General features: G+C 44.9%; 1 long non-coding RNA gene and 1 other non-coding gene across 5 annotated transcripts; both read right to left on the bottom strand.

Moving 5' to 3' along the window:
- Positions 1 to 430: 430 nt before the first annotated feature.
- LOC135273401 (uncharacterized) lies at positions 431 to 14619 on the bottom strand. Of its 4 annotated transcripts, XR_010341184.1 has the most exons (4): positions 13919 to 14619; positions 12412 to 12505; positions 6546 to 6667; positions 431 to 5061 (listed from the first exon to the last, which is right to left on the bottom strand). It is a non-coding gene; the product is annotated as an uncharacterized LOC135273401 (long non-coding RNA). The 4 variants fall into 4 exon arrangements; XR_010341183.1 differs by lacking the exon at positions 13919 to 14619 and having other exon boundaries at positions 12412 to 12658; XR_010341185.1 differs by lacking the exons at positions 12412 to 12505; positions 13919 to 14619 and adding an exon at positions 8531 to 11995.
- On the bottom strand, positions 8141 to 8212 carry TRNAC-GCA (transfer RNA cysteine (anticodon GCA)). Its single transcript has one exon. It is a non-coding gene; the product is annotated as a tRNA-Cys (tRNA).
- Positions 14620 to 15009: the final 390 nt, after the last annotated feature.

Here is a 15009-nt window from a genome sequence, read left to right as displayed (position 1 = left end):
ATTAATGGAACAGAAGACTAATAATACAATAATTATTCATTTATTTTAAACTTAATCATCATGCAGATATCTGGGCATTAAGAAAACAAGGTGAAGCCAAATACTTGCTTTAACAATAAATCGGCTGGGTGCAGTGGCTCATGCCTGTAATTCCAGCACTTTGGGAGACCGAGGTGGGAGGATCATTTGAGACCAGCAGTTCCAGACCAGCCTGGGCAACATGACAAGACCCTGTCTCTACAAAAAAATTTAAAAATTGGCTGGGCATGGTGATGCGTCCCTGTAGTCCTAGCTACTTGGGAGGCTGAGGCATGAGAATCGCTTGAGCCCAGGAGGTTGAGGCTGCAGTGAGCCAGGATTGTGCCACTGCACTCCACCCTGGGAGACAGAGTAAGACCATGTCTAAAAATAAATAAACAAATCATACAGAGAGGTTTTAATATAACTTTCTCATTAATTGATAATTTAAGCAGACAAAAATGAGGATTTTAAAGACTTAAATAATGTAAATTATAACCTTAATTCAATAGACACATCTATAACATAATATATACATAAAATGTTGCACTCAGCAATAATGACATTGGGTACGGTGGCTTATGCCTGTAATCCCAGCAGTTAGGGAGGCCAAGGCGGGCAGATCACCCAAGGTCAGGAGTTTGAGACCAGCCTGGCCACTATGGTGAAACCTTGTCTCTACTAAAAATATATAATTAGCGAGGCATGGTGGCGGGTGCCTGTAATCTCAGCTACTTGGGAGGCTGAGGCATGAGAGTCACTTGAACCTGGGAGGCAGAAGTTGCAGTGAGCCGAGATCGTGCCGTTGCATTCCAGCCTGGACAAAAAGAGCAAAACTCCATCTTAAACAAAAACGAAAACAGAAACAATAATAAATGTACACTTTTCAGGCACAAATAGAACATTTATATAAATTGACCATATTACAAGTCTAATTTTAACACATTATAAAGAATTAGCATAATACAAACCTGATTCTCCGACAAAATGTAGTAAAGGCAGAAATTTGTAACAAATAGCTTGTAAATAATCCTGTCTGCTTTGATAAAAATTGAACCACTTCTAAATTCCTTGTGGATCAAAGAAAAAATAACAATAAAAATTAGAAATACTTAGAAGCAAATAATAACAAATATTATCATCAAAACTTGTGAGATGTCTCCAGAGAGGGACGTCCCCAGGATTGACTCCTCAAAGTGAAAGTCTCAGAGCCCAGGAGCTCAGTGGAGTGGCTCACAACGGTGAATCCCAACAGTAACTCCACCTCCAGTGGCTCCGATAGGCTCTCTCCCTATCCTTCCCCACCGTGGTACTTGCTGGGTTACAGCAGTCAATCTGCTCCTTACTGGGGTGCTAATGATTGGCTTCAGAAAGGCGTCCAGAAACCCTGGACTGGCAGAACCTCAGTGTGGTTGTCAGTATGGAGCTTGGGCCTCAGGTTTGCAGCACCAGACCCCTGAACTTGTAGTTACAACCTAATTTGACCAGGCTCTCAAGGCAGCCCTAATTAGACTCTTGAAGACTGATAGATAATAAGCCAGAATGCCCTTCAGGTTACCTGGGAAACTAAGAGCCATCAGAAGGTTGCTCAGTGAAGCTGCAATCACAGCAGATGTAACTGAAGGCTCTTGAGGGGATTTTCTCAGGTCATAGAAAATTATTATGAGTGATTCTTGTTCCAAAGTATCGTCCCTTCTCTAGAGGGCAAAATCTGGCATCCACCAAACTGAGACCCTCAGTGACTCCTTGCTCATCCCTAGCAGGTCACTGAGTCCTGTCGCTCAGTCTCCTGGACCTACGCACCTGTTGTCACTAACAGTGTCTTGGCTCTGTGATCTGCTATGTGTGTCCAAATCTCAGTCCACAAATTGAGCAGTAGAGGATCTGTGACTTTGTTCTTTTACAGATACAACTTGATTTCCATTTTGTGTCCTGTCCTGCTGGGCAACAGAAAGGTAATGACTCAACTATAAATCCCCCCAATATTTCCCCCGTGTTGTCCCTAAATTCTGCAGTGGCTTTCGGAGTGCCACAGCATTGGAGATGGGATAGGTTTTAGGCTCTCCACATCATCTCGACTACATGTGAGTGTGGAACATTCTGGTTTCCTGCTGCCTCGGGGTCCCATGCAGCGTCAAACACATCCATTCCCCTCTCTGACACAGATGAGGCACGCCACCCCATGTGCCTGGACACGGGATGCACCAGAGCAGCCATCAGACGGTCACTGCTCCCACTGCCTGGTGCTTTCCAATAGTCTCAATTCAGGTCATGGAGAAAATCCTTTACCATCAAACGTAAGCTGTCATTGAACTTAAGTCATAAAGGATGTATTGGGGAAAATTCTTGTTTGAAGAAGAATTTCTTCTTCAGTTTGAAGAAGTCACTTTGGTTGTTCCTTTGCATAAACACGTCTCTCTGGGTCACTTCTGCTGACTCCAATCCTACCCAGTGCCTGCTGATTCTAGTTTCATTTTCATGGGCTGATGTTATATTCAAGTGACTTATCTTCAGGTTCCAGGAGTATCACCATCCCAGAACAAAAGTCAGGAGGTCCTTGGAGAAACTGGAGGTAAGCACTTTTCTGTTTTAAAAATCTCTGGGCAAGATGAACCATAAAGCCCATCCCTCAGGCAGGAACCTACCTGCAGAGCAGCTAAGGTATCTAAGGACATTTGTCACCTAGCCCTGTGTTGCTAGTGACGCTAGTGAACTAGAAACCATGGTGACTGGTTCTGCGTGTGCCTTCTTTCTTTGCTTCTCCTTATTTTTCAGCAGAGTTACTACTGGAAATGTCAGCCTGTCTCCATGGTGCTAAGAAAAGTAAGGAAAGAAGCTCTCTCCACATGCACCAATGGGAACTCTATTAATATAAGATAGAAAACTAAATCAGAACCTCAAAATCAGAGCCTCATTATGGAAAATTTCAAATATAAACAAAAATAGCAGTGTGTTCCATCTAGATCCAGCAGTCCTGGTGGGTGAGACCTAATTTAATTAGATTTATTTTAAAATTTAAAATGTATATTTTAGGCTGGGCACAGTGGCTCATGCCTGTAATCTCAGAACTTTGGGAGGCCAAGGTGGGAGGATTGCTTGAAGCCAGGAGTTTCAAAACAAGACCCCAGTATCTACAAAAAATTAATTAAAAAAAAAAAATTTAGCTGGGCATAGTGGCAGTAGCTGTAGTCCCAGATACTGGTCAAGCTGAGGCAGAGGGTCCCTTGAGCCCAGGATTTTGAGGTGGCAGAGAGCCCCGATTGTGCTGTCACAGGATCCTTTGCAGTGAGCCCCAATCGCACTGACACAGGATCCTTCACAGTGAGCCCCAATCGCACTGTCACAGGATCCTTCACAGTGAGTCCCGATCACACTGTCACAGGATCCTTCACAGTGAGTCCCGATCGCGCTGTCACAGGATCCTTCACAGTGAGTCCCGATTGCACTGTCACAGGATCCTTCACAGTGAGTCCCAATCGTACTGTCACAGGATCCTTCGCGGTGAGCCCCTATCCCCGTCACAGGATCCTTCGCGGTGAGTCCCGATCCCCCTGTCACAGGATCCTTCACGGTGAGTCCCGATCCCCCTGTCACAGGATCCTTCACGGTGAGTCCCGATCCCCCTGTCACAGGATCCTTCGCGGTGAGTCCCGATCCCCGTCACAGGATCCTTCGCAGTGAGCCCCGATCCCCGTCACAGGATCCTTCACGGTGAGTCCCGATCCCGCTGTCACAGGATCCTTCGCGGTGAGTCCCAATCCCACTGTCATAGGATCCTTCGCGGTGAGCCCCGATCCCGCTGTCACAGGATCCTTCGCGGTGAGCCCCGATCATGCCGTCTGTCACAGGACCCTTCGAAGTGAGCCCTGATGGCACTATCACTGGATCTTTCGCAGTGAGCCCTAATCATGCTGTCACAGGATCCTTCAGTGTTGACTTTGGTATGGCTTTACCAGTCAGAAACTTCTGGGGCCAGCAGCACCTCTGCTTGAGTTTTGCTCGTGCCTGCTGAGCTCATTCCACCCACTCAGCTCATGCTACCAGCCCAGATCCCCTGCCTCGCACTAGCATAGGTGCCGGCTCTGTGTGAGGCTGTAGCTGGACCAGAGGTACTGCAAGCAGCTTCCACCGCAGGCATCTGCAATGGGAGGAGGGGAACGCATTGGTGCCCAAAAGCTCAGAGATGCCAGGAACCATACAGCCCCAAAGGGTGTTACAGTATGTCACAGTCCTGGCTTGGGGAGGCCTGAAGCTCTTCTCTCCTCCTCATCACCTACAGCATGGCAAGTGGAGTGGGGGTGTTTTGGGGGAGCATTTCAGCCTGTTTGTGTCATAGCTCTTTTGGTCTCGTTGCCCAGCTCTGGCCTGCGGCTCCTGTGCTGGCCTGGCCCTGCCTCCTGTCGCTGCGGACAGAGGGTGGGAGGGCTATAGTGTTACAGCTCTGGCTTAGGGATTCCCAAGGTCTGGGCCGCAGAAGGGTTGCCACTCTTCACTCCCACAGTCCGGAAGTGTATCACTGCCCACAGCTTGGTGAGCTGGCCAGGAAAGTGTTACAGCTCCTTTTGCACCACTATGTGGTGGGTCCCAAGTTCTTATCCTGTGTCCCGGAATAATATGGCTACTTGGACAACTGGAGGGTGAGCAAGAAAGAGATAAGATTTATTGGGCAACTAAACAGCTCTCAGCAGAGAGGAAACCCAAAGTAGGTAGCTCCTATCCATAGGCAGGTAATCCCAGAGTGTGTGAGTCTGGCTGAGTCCAGGGATTTTTATGGGCTCCGAATGGAAGAAGTGCGTGCTGATTGGTCCATGGGTGGGCTTGGAAAAAGCACCACTTGACTGGCCAAAAGGCATCAAGGAAATTTTTTCACTCCGGGTAGCAGACTTCACTGGGAACTGGCAGCCTGGCCCCCAGGCTTCAGTCCATCTTGGCTTGAAGGTGGGGTTTCATCTGGGATCCCTTCCTGTCTAGAAACCTGCCTGCCTCCTGCCACCATCAGCACCATTGCACTCCAGCCTGGGCAACAGCGTGGAAGCCGCATCTCTTAAAAATAAAAAATAAAAAAATAAAAACAAATAAAAAATGTATATTTTAAAAATAAATGCCAAATTCACAGAATTCACACAATACAATATTCTATAGGAATGAAAAAGTGAGCAGTGAAAATTCTCCCTCTTGTTTATCTACCAAAACTCCACTCACCGGGGGAAGCCCACGTTTGGTGTTTCTTACATATTCTTCCATAGATCATTTGTATGTGTGACTAGTGCATATTTTCTCCTGCCCTTTTTGTAAACACAAATGATGATAGCATAGCATATGCATCTTTTTTTTTCTACCTAATTTAATTTTGTAGACTCCAGGTTCCTTTAATGGTGTCATAGGGGTAAGTTTTCCAGCTGAAATTTGTAGTGACATTAATGGGAAGGGGAACATTACCACAAAACCCAATAGGAAAAAGGGAAGGAAACGTGGGAGTAGAGGGCACCCAGATTTGAACCAGGGACCACTTGGTCTGCAGCCAAATGATCTACCCCTCAGCTATGCCTGCTTGCCTAAGGGACACTCCTCCTTAACATATTTCACCTGTGTAGCCACACCCAAGACACAACATTTACTATAATACCTAATGTTTTTGAACACTTATAATGTTCTAAATAGATTGTAAGAACTTCATATATATAATTTAAAAAATTATTTGTGGTAGTACTATCACCACTACCACCATCATCATCAATGACAAGGACATATGGAATTGTAGCAACTTGCCCCAAATCAGTGTTAAGTGACAGAATCAAAACCACAATGAGACACCATCTCACACCAATCAGAATGGTTATTATTAAAAAGTCAAAGAATAACACATGCTGGCGAGGTTGCAGAGAAAAAAGGAACCCTTATACACTGTTAGTGGGAGTGTAAATTAGTTCAACGATTGTAGAATGAAGTATGGTGATTCCTCAAAGAGCCAAAAGCAGAACTACCGCTTGATCCCATTATTGACAGTAAAGCATTCTACCATAAAGACACATGCACACAAATGATTATGGTAGCACTGCTCACAATAGCAAAGACATGGAAACAACCTAAATGCCCATCAATGATAGAGTGGATAAAGAAAATGTGGTACACGCACACCATGGAATATCATGCAGCCATAAAAAGAATATGTCTTTTGCAGGAACATGGATGGAGCTGGAGGCCATCATCCTTAGCAAACTAAGGCAGGAATATTACACCAAATACTGCATGTTCTCACTTATAAGTAGGGGCTAAATGATAAGAACTTATGAACACAAAGAAGAAATAACAACAGACACTGGGGTCTACCTAAGGCGGAGAGGGTGGGAGGAGGAAGAAGAGCAGAAAAGATCACTAATGAGTACTGAGCTTAATATGTGGGTGATGTACTAATATGTCCAACAAACCCCTGTGAAGTGGTTTATGTATGTAACAAACCTTCACATGTACACCCAAACCTAAAATAAAAATTTTTTTAAAATCCTTGAAAAATAAAAAGAAATCACCTGTAGTCTCAGGTCCTCTGGAAACTGAGGTGGGAGGACTGCTTGAGTCCAGATGGTCGAGGCTGCAGCGAGCCATGATCATGCTGTGACACTCCTGCCTAGGCAACAGAGCAAGACCCTGTCTGGAAAAAAAAAAAAAAAAAAAAAGACCGTGACTCCAAAGTTTTGGTTTCTGCTCCAGAATCTCAACCTCACACCTCAGGAGGAGCACGGAATACCCTCCTTTGACTTTTTCTCCTTCCTGTGCACCCTCACCACCAGCCAGTGGAGATAAACCTTTCTGAGGAAAACATCCTGCAAAATAATGAGTCGGTAAGCTGGTGATTCATGAAGTTGAAGAACTACAAGGCCATCATTAAAAAGGTGAACAAGTCTGTTATTGAGGACAATCCCCTTTCAGGTCTGTAGTCCCGGCATCTAATTAATGGAACTAAAGCTTTTAGAAGTTCATTCTTTTTTTTCTTTCTTATTTTTTTTGAGATGGAGTTTCACTCCTGTTTTCCAGGCTGGAGTGCAATGGTGAGGCTCACTGCAACCTCTGCCTCCCAGATTCAAGCACTTCTCCTGCCTCAGCCTCCTGAGTAGCTAGGATTACTGGCATGCACCACCACACCTGGCCAATTTGGTATTTTTAGTAGAGATGGGGGTTTCTCCATATTGGTTAGGCTGGTCTCGAACTCCCAACCTCAGATGATCCACTAACCTCAGCCTCCCAAAGGACAGGGATTACAGGCGTGAGACCCGTGCCCGGCCGGAAGTTCATTTTATAAAAGGTGAAGCTGTTGCCATTATTGTGAATGCTAGTGTACTCGGTTTAAAAGTGCAGTATTGAAGGTAGAACTCTTTGTGCAGCAACAATAAAAGGGTGCAATTTAGGGAGCACAGAACTGTGATAAAAACAATGTTCTTGGCAAGGAAGTCTTTAGTAAATGCTAAGAAAATTCAGCAGGATGTAGTTGGAACCAGATGTGGTGTACACACAAGTCACAAATCCATCCAGACAGGCTGGGATAGTCTACCAATTCAGATAAAGCATGAGGGTTTTTTTTTTTTTTTTTTTACGTCATATATATGAAAACAAACAATTATTTTGTGACAGAGCTGATTTGGTATAATAAAATATTTCATTATGTTAGTATGCACTTTCCACGAGCGTTTTTGAAAATTGCTAGTGAATAGAATAGCTATTCAGTATTTTGTCTACCAAAATACTAACACTAAATATTAAAACAAATTTGTTAGTCAAAAAATAAAAATTTCCAAAAAGCATATAATTTAGCATCCCAGTGTCCTCTCCAAATCATCCTTGCTTGAACAATACAGGTGGCTGGGAACCTGACTGTGGCTCCAGGGGTGCAGGTGCGTGAGATGCGAGGCACTACCAAAGGCAGGAAACCCGCGGGGCTTTTCTGCACCTTTCCCAGAGCCGCTAGAGATCCTGCCTCATCCAAGAGCCCCTGGCTGACCCCTGTGTGGGTCACAAGAAATGTAGGATGGGAAACTCCAACAACCACACTCTGGGAGTGTGAGGGTAAAGGAGGTCCCATGTTACAGCTCCAGAAGGTCTGTAGCGTTACCTCTAAAAGTCACGGCACAGGGGGCACCCGGATTTGAACCGGGGACCTCTTGATCTGCAGTCAAATGCTCTACCCCTGAGCTATACCCCCTCCCGTTGGAAGGAAAGCGTGATTCACACCTTTGTAGTCACCGCACGCAGGCTGGGTACAGCGCTGCAGCGTCCGCGCTCTGGGCGGTGCTTTCCACCGGCGCCCAGTTCCGGCCTTTGCGCTCTTCCCATCACACTCCAACGCACTTTCTTCCCCGAGTTTGGGGGATCGATTGCCTCGGTCACTGTCTCTGCCCACAGCAGAAGTTCAGGAACCCTCTCATTACCTAAACAAGAAAGCGCAGGCCACCCGGAGCCCCGCCGAGCTCGCGGGGTGCCAGCCCCGGCCCACCGCGCTTACTCCGTCGGCCGTCCTCACCTCGAACCTTTTCTTTATCCGTCCCTTTCGGGCGCTTTCTCTCTTTGCTTTCCTCATGTTTATTCTCCATCTCTGTCCTCGTCCCACGATCTTCTGACGTCACTCTGGGCCCTCCCCCACACCCATTCTCCTCCCTGCAAACCACGAAGACCTTCCTAGGCCTTTATCTGATGATGGTACATTGTCTCTTTCAACTAACTGCTTATCTGCGATGAAAACAGAGGGCCTGGGGCAGTGAAGAAGAGGTAGACCATTTATTTCCTAAAATAAAATAGGCGACGGAGGCCAAGGGAACCAAACAGCGACAGCAGCGGGAGACAGCCTGCCCCACTAAACATCAGCGTCTGCCAGGACACAAGCATGGGCTCGGCGCGGGGACCGAACACCTGGAACGCGGACCTGGGGGCACCCCACAGTGCACGCACGAATTGAATGAAAGAGCAGCTCACGTTTACAGAGCAGCGATGTCTAAAATTGCGGTCCCAACTTTACAGATGAGAAAGCCGAGGCACGGAGACGTTAAATAAGCTGCCCAACGTCAAATGCTTGTAAGTGGAAATGCAGAGTCAAGCGGTCTGGCGCCAAAGTTCGAACACTCAACCCACACATCACAGATTCATAGGGGAAAGGAAGAGTTATTTACAGACGTTTTACTGGGAGACCTAGTTGGCCATTTGGGAAAAATAATTAAAGTGGCAACTAAACTTCATGTTATAGACCAAAATGAAGTCCAAGTGGATTAAATTATTACACACAAAATATCAAACATAAATAAAAGCATAAGAAAGTATAAATTACATCTAACTGATTTCTGGACTTTCTAATACACACTGGAACAAATCCCAACAGAAAATACCAATAGATTCGGCTACATACGTGTTAAAGGTTAGGTTCAGATATGTAAACAAAATTAGAAAGTAAAAAGTTCCTCTTCAAAGTTTCCCTTCTTGTTAAAAATAATAATAACAAATGTTAAAAATAATAGTCTCTTTTAAAGACTAAGTTTCTTCAAGGCCTTCTTGCTTTTTACTAGTAAGTCTTTGTTAAGCTCTATCCTATGTTAACTGTTAGATATAAAAGAACAAGTACATTCTATGTCCTTGTACTTTAACCAAGATATTTATGTTATTACTTTTCTAAGTCCTTTCGCAAGCAACTTCCTCTCCCTTCCTTATTTAAACTTCCTCTTTTCCTTTATTCTCCATTGCCTTTATCTATTTAGAAAAGTTTTAAGTTGTTAGCCAATCAAGTTTAGATTAGGTTATGAGGTCCATCTCCAACCAACAGAGATCAGACACAGCAGTAGACCCAATTCATAAAGAATAAATATGTCGGCTGAGGCGGGCAGATCACCCGAGGTCAGGAGTTCGAGACCAGCCTGACCAGCATGGTGAAACCTCATCTTTACTCAAAATACAAAAAATTATTTGGGTGTGGTGGTGTATGCCTGTAATCCCAACTACTCAGGAGGCTGAGGCAGGAGAATCACTTGAACCTGCGAGGCAGAGGCTGCAGTAAGCCGATTTCGCCACTGCACTCCAGCCTGGGCAAGAGGAGCAAAACTCTGTTTCAAAAAAAAAAAAAAGAATAAATATGCCTGCCTTTCTTTTGTTCATTGTGCTTTTGTGGCAAGATTGCTGACAGACAGCATCCTTTCTGCAGAAAGTAAAATTGCCTTGCTGAGAAACTTTTTGTCTGAATGCAAATTTTTCCTCACAGTACCTAGGAACAAGCATTCTATCTCTAACACAAAACCAAAATATTAACACCAAGTTGGGAAAATATTTATATCATGTATGACAGTCAAAATATTACAAGTTAATGTCCTTACCACGTATATTAGCAAAGGCCATCAAAAGACAATTCACAAAAGGAAATAGTAGTTGGTAGACAAGGATAAATATTATCTCAGTAAGTCAAAATAAATCTTAGTAAAACCAAAGATGTTCAAATGAAAATAAAGCCATTTAACATTTTTTTCCTGTATTGAAATGGACAAAAATTAAAATAGAATCCTCATACTGGCAAAGGGTATGGTAAGACCAGTACTATTTTAGGCCTGCAAACTGGTACAATTATTTATTTATTTATTTAATTTTTTTGAGATGGAGTCTTGCTCTGTTGCCCATGCTGGAGTACAGCAATCTTGGCTCACTGCAACCTCCACCATCTGGGTTGCAGTGAGCCGAGATCCTCAGCCTCAGCCTCCCAAAGTAGCTAGGATTACAGATGCTCACCACCACATCTGGCAATTTTTTTGTATTTTAGTAGAGAAAGGATTTCACCATGTTGGCCAGGCTGGTCTCCAACTCCTGACCTCAAGCAATCCACCCATCTCAGCCTCCCAAAGTCCTGGGATTACAAGCCTGAGCCACTGCACCTGGCCTTGGTACAGTCTTTCTCGAGAGGAAAGGCAGTATAAAATAAGAGATAAGTTAAAACAATTCCCTTTGACCTAGTAGTAATTTTATTTTTATGAACCCAGCCCAGAAAAAGCCTGAAATATGAAAAATGTTGGCTCAAAGATATTTAAGTGCTCTGAAGTGTTATTTAAAAATTTAAGCAAATAGATAGCAGGGTGCAGTGGCTCACACCTGTAATCCCAGCACTTTGGGAGGCTGAGGGGGTAGATCACCTAAGGTTGGAAATTTGAGACTAGCCTGACCAATATGTTGAATCCCTGTCTCTACTAAAAATACAAAAATTAGCTGGCCTGTGGTGGTGTGTGCCTGTAATCCCAGCTACTCAGGAGGCTGAGGCAGTAGAATCGCTTGAACCCAGGAGGCAGAGGTTGCAGTGAGCCAAGATCGCACCACAGCACTCTAGCCTGGGCCACAGAGTGAGACCCTGTCTAAAAAAAAAAAAAGAAGAAAGAAAGAAAATTAAATGCCTAATATTAGAGAGGTAGTTAAGAAACTATGGCCTATCTGCATGATAGAAAACTATGCAGTTATTTAAAATGTTTGATATAATTCACAAGAAAATGTGAATTACATGTTAAGTCAGTGATTCTCAATTCTGACTCTACCTAAGAATTGCCTAGGGAGGTTGTAAAACTACTAATGCAGGTAGGAGGGGGCAGATCAGTTGAATCAGAATATCTAGGGTGATATCAGATACTGATAGTTTGCACTGTCAGGGGATTCCTGTGTGCAGCTATGGTTGGGAATCACGATGTTAAATGAGAGGGGGAATTATCTCAAAGGTAAAAATAAATAGAGTCAACCAAACAAAAAGCCAAACGGAAATATTCTGAACTAATAAGAGTTCTATGGTGAGACTGTTAGTGACTACTTCTTCTTTATACTTTTTGGTATTTTCAGTAATTGTTCTATTTTCCTAAACCACTACAAAATTATTATTGTTATTATTATTTGAGACAGATTCTTGCTCCGTTGCCAGGCTGGAGTGCAGTGGCGCACAATCTCAGCTCACTGCAATTTCCCCCTCCCGGGTTCAAGCGATTCTCCTGCCTCAGCCTCCCGAGTAGCTGGGATTACAGGCGTGTGCCACCATGCCCAGCTAATGTTTTTAAAATTTATTTTTAGTAGAGATGGGGTTTCTCCATGTTGGCCAGGATGGTCTCAATCACCTGACCTCGTGATCCACCTGTCTTGGTCTCCCAAAGTGCTGGGCCACTACGTGAGCCACTGTGTGAGCCGCTGCACCCAGCTGAAATTATTTTTTAAGTTTAAGGGCCCCCAGAAGCACCTCAATTCAAACTGGAAGCTCTTAATCAATAGTTAAATGCCGTATATAGGTCCATAGCCCCTTCTTGTGCCCTCCCTCCCATCCAAGCCACTCCCAGGACTCAGTCAAACAAGCGTCAGCGCATGGAACAGGCGCAGGTCCTTTCCATGGCCTTCCAGGAAGCCACCTACCTGTCAGTTTCCTGGATCATCCACCCGAGCGCATCTCAGTTCCATGAGGATGCCTTTCACTTGCACTGTTTGCTCCAGGGCACACGTGTGAGGACTAAAACACAGATACAAGGGTTATGTGTGATTTTAGAACGTTTTTCTTTATATTCCTCTATATTCACATTTTCTGCAATAAAATGTATCACTTTGAAAATCAGAAAAACCCATAAATATTACAAATTTAAGCATATCTCTTCTAGTAATTAGAAGCAATATCATTTCCTTTTGACATAATTAATACATAATTGCTTAATTAAGACAAAAAAAGAATCCAAGGAATGCTAATTTGGGAAATAAGTGCTTTATAATTTACACACAATGTAGTCAGTCAAGTTTTTTTTTTAACCAAGGCTTGCTCTGTTGCTCAGGAGTGCAGTGGCACAGTCATGGCTCACTGTAACCTCAAACTCCTGCCCTTAAGCGATCCTCCCATCTCAGCCTCCCAAGTAGCTAGGACTAATTTTTTTTTTTTTTTTTTTTTTGGTAGAGACAAGGTCTCGCTCTGTTGACCAGGCTGGTCTTGAACTCCTGGGCTCAAGCAGTCCTCCTGCCTCAGTATCCTAAAGTGCTAGGATTACAAGTATGAGCCACCATGCCTGGCCTCCTTTATGCTTTTATAGGAATATTTCCATTTTGCATAGGAGGACGCAGCCTCAGAAAATTTCCAAGGAATTCAATTACAAGACCTCTCTGTCCAAGTCCAGGGCTTTTCCCACAATACTGCACTTCTTCCATCTTTTCTAGTAATGGTTGGATAACTGGAGGAATAGAGAGTTGATCACTGGGATTTGACAGAGTTACCACCTCATTCCCAGTCCTGCCCTCTCCCTGTGCGGATGGGTGAATCTGAGCTAGGAATGGTGGCTCAAGTGTGCTGAGTGTTTATGTTGAGGCTCATATACACTATCCCACAGAATCCTCATAGCTCTCTGAGGCAGATGCAATTGTTATATCCTAGGAAGTAATTAAGATTGGCTCCATTTTATAGCTGAAGAAACAGATTCAGGGGGACTAAGTGACTCATTCAGTCATTCAACAAATACACTATGTTCCAGGGTCTAGTCTACACACAGAGGACTCAGCAGTGAATGAGGCAAAGTAACAAGGCCCTGCCCCCATGGGGCTACATTCCCAGAGGTGCAGGGTGACAGACAAGCGAAATAATGAATGAATGAAATCATCACAGATATTAAAAACACTACAGGAAAATAAAGCAGGGTATTCTGATGGAAGACAGGAGGGATGGTCAGGAAACAATGATTAGAGTGGAAATCTGAATGATAAGAAGCCAGTGAATAAAAATCTGGATGCCTGTGGGGGCTCACACCTACAATCCCAGCACTATGGGAGGCTGAGGTGGGCAGATCACTTGAACACAGGAGTTCGAGACCAGCCTGGGTAACATGGTGAAACCTCATCTGTACAAAAGATTTTTTTTTTTTAATTAGCCAGGCATGGTATCACGCACCTATAGTCTCAGCTACTCTGGAGGCTGAGGCTGGAGGATCAGTTGAGCCTGAGGAGTTGAGGCTGCAGTGAGCTATGATCATGCCACTGCACTCCATTCTAGGTGACAGAATCAGATCCTGTTTCAAAAAATAAGTAGATAAAAATAACTAAAATTCTGGATGCAGAGGATCTCAGGCCTTGGATAGAATGACCCACTTGGGGTGGCTTAGCAGGATGAAGCAAGAACAAGGACAGCAGAGGGGGCAGAGCAGGACAGCGATTCCACTTCGAGGTGAGGGAGGTGGGGTGGGGTCAGGCCATGGAGGGCCCTATGAGCCGGGTCAGGAGGTGGCATTTGTTTCCTGTGCCATCTCAGGGAGAGTGGAGTCTGGATTAGGATCTCCCTCCCATGGGCAGGGGCACGTCTCTGAGTGCTTCAGGAGACTCTGTAGAGGGCTTGGCACAGGTCTTCGTCATCACTGGTCTGTCCTGTGGAGACGGGCTTCCTGGGTCAGTCTGTAAGCCCCTTTGGCCATGCATTTAAGGTTATTGTTCATCCAGTCGACCTGGTTTCTGCCCTTGAGGAGCAGAGATGAGTGGAGGAGGCACACATGAACATCCATTGTCGCTCGGTGTCACTTGAATGGTAACTGTCTTAAGCGCTGTGAGCCCAGAAAGGGAAGCAGAGAGTAGGCACCACAGTTACCCTAAGCTGGAATGTTCCAGAGGGCTTAGTTACCCGAAGCTGGGGTGTTCCGGAGGCCTTAGTTACCCTAAGCTGGAATGTTCCAGAGGGCTTAGTTACCCTAAGTTGGGGAGTTCCAGAGGCCTTAGTTACTTTAAGCTGGGGTGTTCCAGAGGCCTTAGTTACCCTAAGCTGGAATGTTCCGGAGGCCTTAGTTACCCTAAGCTGGGGTGTTCCAGAGGCCTTAGTTACCCTAAGCTGGGGTGTTCCGGAGGCCTTAGTCACCCTAAATTGGGGTGTTCCGGAGGCCTTAGTCACCCTAAGTTGGGGAGTTCCGGAGGCCTTAGTTACCCTAAGCTGGGGTGTTCCAGAGGCCTCCTCTGAGGGAGTGATGTTTCCACAGCACCGCGCAGGAGGAAGGAACG

This window comes from Aotus nancymaae, unplaced genomic scaffold (genome assembly GCF_030222135.1).
Source record: "Aotus nancymaae isolate 86718 unplaced genomic scaffold, 86718_ANA_hifiasm-v0.15.2.pri h1tg000002l, whole genome shotgun sequence".
In the NCBI taxonomy this organism is placed as follows: Eukaryota; Metazoa; Chordata; class Mammalia; order Primates; family Aotidae; genus Aotus; species Aotus nancymaae.
This window is presented reverse-complemented; position numbering and strand designations above follow the sequence as displayed.